Genomic DNA, 6,393 nt, shown 5'->3' on the forward strand with positions numbered 1-6,393 from the left:
CCCCTTTTTGGCTGCAGGAGTGGTTGGGCTAGCCAGGGCAGGGCAAGAGAGCCCACCTCACAGATGTGGGTGAGGGGGAACTGTTAGGCTGAGCAGCTCAGATACCTCTTCGGCCTAGATCCAGGGCTTTGAATTAGCCCACCCCAACACCTACCTCATTGATGAGCTGCTGAAATACATGAAGGAGCTGGTCCTCCAAATCCAAAATCACAGGATCTCTAAGACATAGAGCAACAATATTATATCTGAGAGCAGTCCCAGTGAGTTTCTAGAATCAATGGTGTAGTAGAAGTCAGAGGCCTCCTACTCATTTCAATGAATAATTTGTCAACAATGAAGTCTGGACAAAATGGTATACTGTGGTACACACTGTCACATGTTACAGCTTCTACAGCAGGGCTTCTTTTTCTTTGTTGGGGGGAGATTGCAGGGGCAGGAGAGAAGAATGGGGTTAGGGTTCCTGATGTAAAATTTACAAAGATCCAATGAAACATTAAAAAATATACATTTTCACAAAAATAATGATAAAATGAATGTTCACTAAAGTTTACTTTTATCATTTCATTATTTAATGTAAATGTGATTCAAAATAAATCTTTTCATTGAGCTGTTTTTGTCAGGGTACTTAATACAATGAAACTAAAACAAACATAAACAATGAGAAATCCTTCAGAGCCTATAGGCAATAATGATAGTATGTCTAGAAAGAGTGAGGTTAGAGCCCTCTAAAGGAAAAGGGCAAAAGTTTGTAAATTGGCTCACAGAAACTTGACCTGTAGTTCTGAAAATGCTGATACACATCTGAGTATATATAATTCAATGTCTTACAAAGCAAGTCATTCATTAAGGACATCAGCAACTGCTCCTTTCTCAAAACCTTGGAGGTATCATGCATGTCTTAAGTTCTGTGCAAGGAGAGTATATCTATAAAATATAACATAAGTTGGTAAAGATAATGGTGAAATTCAGACAGTGGTGGTAAATTCCTGTCTAACTCAATACATGTTATCAGAAGAGTCTCTATGAAACATTAATTTTCAAATATATTTATAATATATAATATAAAGTATATGTAGCTTTTGGAGTTTCACCCAATACCAAAGGAAAGGAATGGAAAGGAAAGGAGAAAGGAATGAAGGAGGAAGGGAAACAGAAGGAGAAAAAAGAAGAAAGGAAGAAACAAAGAGGAAAAAAAGCAAATATTAAAAAATAAAATCTCAACACTGTCAAGGATATCAAAATTACATAAACATTCACAGTCACATGTAATGTATAGAATATTGGCAGAAAGCCAGTCACCAGGAGCATTGACCCTCCAGAGAGCAGAGGTCTGATAATCATTTCTGCTCTGAGTAACACACCTGAAGCCCCCAGGACACACATAAACCCAGGAGCAGTTTTGGACAGAACCCTTCCAGTTTCTGCCTGAACCCAGAGTTAATCAGGTTCCAGGACTTTTTGTACCCAGATCCCACTGGGGGAAAGTCAGTCTCCAGGAGTGCTAACCCACAAGCTTCCAGGAAGGTCAAGCCACTGTCATAGAGAGTAGGACCAGCTAACACCACAGCTAGCCTGATGGTGAGAGGAACCTAAACAACAGAAAGCAAGACTACTTGGCATCATCAAAGTCTGGTTGTCCCACCACAGCAAATACTGGATATCCAAACACACAGGAAAAGCAAGATGTGGATTTAAAATCACATATCCTGATGATGATAGAGGGCTTTAAGAAGGACAAAATTAACTACCTTAAAAGCAAGAAAATACAGGTAAACAAGTAGAAGCCCTTAAAGAACAAACACAAAAATCCTTTAAAGAATTACAGGAAAACACAACCAAACAGGTGAAAAACTTGAACAAATCAATCCTGGGTCTCAAAATGGAAATAGAAACAATAAAGAAATCACAAAAAAGAAACAACCCTGGAGATAGAAAACCTAAGAAAGAAATCAAAACTCATAGATGCAAGCATTATCGATAGAATACAAGAGAAAAAAAGAGAGAATCTCAAGGGCAGAAGATACCATAGAAAACACTGACACAACCATCAAAGAAAATATAAAATGCAAAAGCTCCTAACTTAAACTTAAGGAAAATAGGTATAGAAGAGAGCAAAGATTCCCAACTTAAAGTTCCAGAAAATATCTTCAACAAAATTATAGAAGAAAACTTCCCTATCATAAAGAAAGAGATTCCCATAAACATACAAGAAGCCTAAAGAACTCTGAAAAAATTGGACCAAAAAAGAAATTCCTCCCACCACATAATAGTAAATACACCAAGTGGACAAAACAAAGAAAGAATATTAAAAGCAGTAAGAGAAAAAGTCAAGTGACATATGAAGGAAGACCTATCAGAATTGCATCAGACTTCTCAACAGAGACAATCAAAGCTAGAAGATCCTGGGCAAATATCATACAAACTCTAAAAGAAAACAAACGCCAGCCCAGGCTACTATATGCAGGAAAACTCTGAATTAATATAGAAGACAAAAACCAAGATATTCCATGACAAAACCATATTTACACAATGTATTTCAACAAATCCAACCCTACAAAGTATAAAAAATGGAAAACTTCAGTACCAGGTGGAAAACTACACATTAGAAAAAGCAAGAAAACAATCTTCTTGCAACAAATTGAAAAGAAAAGAGCCACACAAATATAATTTTACCTGTAACAATAAATATAACAGGAAACAACAATAACTATTCCTTAATATATCTTAACATCAGTAGACTCATTTCCCCAATGAAAAGACATAGACTAACAGACTGGATACAGAAAGAGGATAGAGCATTTTGCAGCATGCAGGGAAGACACCTCAGTGTCAAAGACAGACACTAACTCAGAGTAAAAGGCTGGAAAACAATTTTCCAAACAAGTGGTCCCAAGAAACAAGCTGGGGTAGCCATTCTATATCGAATGAAATCAACTTAATCAGTGAGATTATCAAAAAAGATAAGGAAGGACACTTCATATTAATCAAAGGAAAAATCCACCAAGATGAACTCTCGATCATAAATATCTATGTTCCAAATTCAAGGTCACCTACATTCATAAAAGAAACCTTACTGAAGCTCAAAGCACACATTGCCCCTCACACAATAATAGTAGGAGACTTCAATACCCCAATCTCAGCAACAGACAGATCATGCAAACAGAAACAAAACAAAGACATAGAGAAACTAATAGAAGTTATGAACCAAATGGATTTAACTTATATCTATAGAACATTCCATCTTAAAACAAAGGAATAAACATTTCCTCAGCACCTCGAGGTCCCTTCTCCAAAATTGAGCATATAATTGGTTATAAAACAGGCCTCAACAAATACAAGGAGATTGAAATAATCCCATGCATTCTATCAGATCACCATGGACTAAGGATGGTCTTCAATAGCAACAAAAATGACAGAAAACCCATGTATGCATAGATTTTGAAAAACACTCTACTCACTGATAACTTGGTCAAAGAAGAAATAAAGAAATTAAAGACTTTTTAGAATTTAATGAAAATGACAAGACAACATATCCAAAATTATGGGACACAATGAAAGCAGTGTTAAGAGGAAAACTCATATTTCTGATTGCCTCCAGATAGAAACTGGAGAGAGCATACATTAGCACCCTGACAGTGCTCCTAAAAGCTCAAGAATGTAAAGAACAAAATACATGCAATAGGAGTAGATGGAAGGAAATAATCTCACTGAGGGCTGAAACCAACCAAGTAGAAGCACAAAGAACTAAATGAAGAATCAACAAATCCGGGACTTTGAGAAAGTCAACAAGATAGATTAACCTTAGTGAGACTAACCAGAGGTCACTGAGAGAGTATTCAAATTAACACAATGAGAAATGAAAAGGGAGACATAACAATAACATCTGCAGAAATTTTAAAAAAATCATCAGATCCTACTTCAAATGCCTATATTCAACAAAACAGGAAAATCTGGATGAAATGGACAATTTTTTAGAAAGATACCAGGTACCAAAGATGAATCAGGATCAGATAAACCATTTAAACAGTACTAAGCAGTTATTAAAAGTCTCCCAACCACAAAAAGCTCTGGACCAGACAGGTTTAGTAGAGAATTCTATCAGAATTCACAGAAGACCTAATACCAATACTGTCCAAACTACTACACAAAGTAAAAAACAGAAGAAACCCTACCATATTCCTTGTATGAGGCCAAATTAATCCTTATACCTACACCACACAAAGACCCAATAAAGAAAGAGAACTTCAGACCGATTTCCCTTATGAATATCAATGAAAAAATATTCAAAAAATTCTGGCAAAATGAATCAAAGAAAACAACAAAATGATCATCCATCATGATCAAGTAAGTTTCATCTCAGGGATGCAGAGACAGTTCATTATATGGAAATCCTTCAATGTAATCCGCTATATAAGCAAAATCAAAGAAAAAAACACATGATCATCTCTTTAGACACTGAGAAAGCATTTGACAAAATTCAACACTCCTTCATTTTAAAAGTCTTGGAAAGATCAGGAATTCAAGGCCATTACCTAAACATAGTAAAAGCAATATAGAGCAAACCAGTAGCCAATATCAAACTAAAGGGAGAGAAACTTGAAGCAATCCCACTAAAATCAAGGACTAGACAAGGCTGCTGACTTTATCCCTACTTATTCAATGCAGTACTCAAAGTTCTAGCCAGAGCAATCAGACAACAAAAGGAGTTCTCAGGAATATAAATTGGAAAGGACGAAGTCAAAATATCACTATTTGCAGATGATATGATAGTATACTTAAGTGACCCAAAAAGTTCCATCAGAGAACTACTAAGATAGATAAACAACTTCAGCAAAGGGGTTGGGTATAAAATCAATTCAAAGAAATGAGTAACTTCCTCTACTCAAAGGATAAATAGTCTGAGAAAGAAATTAGGGAAATGGCATCCTTCACAATAGTCACAAATAACATAAAATACCTCTTTGTCATTCTAACCAATCAAGTGAAAGGTCTGTGTGATAAGAACTTCAAGTGTCTGAAGAAAGAAATTCAAAGAAATCTCAGAAGATAGATAGATCTCCAATGCTCATGGATTAGCAAGATTAAAATAGTAAAATGGCCATTATGCCTAAAGCAATCTACAGATTGATGCAATCCCCATCACAATTCCAATTCAATTCTTTATAGAGTTAGAAAGCAATTTGCAAATTCACTTGGAATAGTAAAAAACCCAAGATAGTGAAAACTATTCTCAAAAATAAAAGAACTTCTGTGGGGACCACCATCCCTCACCTCAAGTTTTGTTACAGAGCAATAGCAATAAAAATGGTATTGGTACAGTGATAGGCATGTAGATATATGGAAGAGAATTGAAGAGCCAGAAATGAACCCGCACACCTAAGTTCACTTGATCTTAGAAAAGGAGCTAAACCATCCAGTGGTAAAAAGATAGTATTTTCAACAAATGGTGCTGGATCAACTGGAGGTCAGCATGTAGAAGAAAGCAAATTGATCCATTCTTATCATCCTTTACAATGCTCAAGTCCAAGTTAGTCAATGACCTCCACAGAAAAACAGATACACTCAAACTAATAGAGGAAAAAGTGGGGAAGAGCCAAGAACACATGGGCACTGGAAAACTTTCCAAAACAGAACATCAATGGCTTATGCTCTAAGGTCAAGAATCAGCAAATGAGACTTCATAAAATTGCCAAGCCTCTGAAAGGGAAAGGACACTGCCAATAGGATACAATGGCAACCAACAGATTGAGAAAAGGTCTTTACCAATACTACATCCAATAGAGGACTAATAGCCAATATATACTCAAGAAGTTATTATAGTCCAGAAAACTAAATAATCCTATTGAAATTGGAACTAAAATATATCGCCTTGAGTGAGGCAACTCAGAACTAAAAGAACATGCATAATATATACTCACTAATAAATGGATATTAGCCAAAAAAAGAAAAAGAAAAAAAAAAGAAAAAAAAGTACAGCATAACCAAGAAACAGTCCACAGAATTGTAAAAGCTCAACAAGCTGAAGTCCCCAAGTGAGGACACCTCATTCCCACTTGGAAGGCAAAAGAAAGCAAGCAAAAATGGGGAGGGAGGGAGGAACTTGGGAGGGAAGGGGGAGAGGGAAGGAGGAACATGATCTGGTATTGGGTCCAGAAAAAGAACTGAAGGCCTGAGGGACAGCAAAGTAATAGACACAGGCAAAACCTGGAGGTTAGAGTTTGTTGTTCCCTCCAGAAAGTACCAGAAAGCTAGGATGTAACAGAGTCTCAGGACTCAAAGGGAAGGACTTTAGATGAAATGCCCTAAAGTAGGGAAAGGAATCTTGTAGAGCCCACCTCCAGCAGAAAGACAGGGCATCGTGTAAGGAATGCAGTTGCTATCCCATAGTCAAAA

The sequence above is a fragment of the Rattus norvegicus genome, chromosome 15 (assembly GCF_036323735.1).
Source record: "Rattus norvegicus strain BN/NHsdMcwi chromosome 15, GRCr8, whole genome shotgun sequence".
NCBI lineage: Eukaryota > Metazoa > Chordata > Mammalia > Rodentia > Muridae > Rattus > Rattus norvegicus.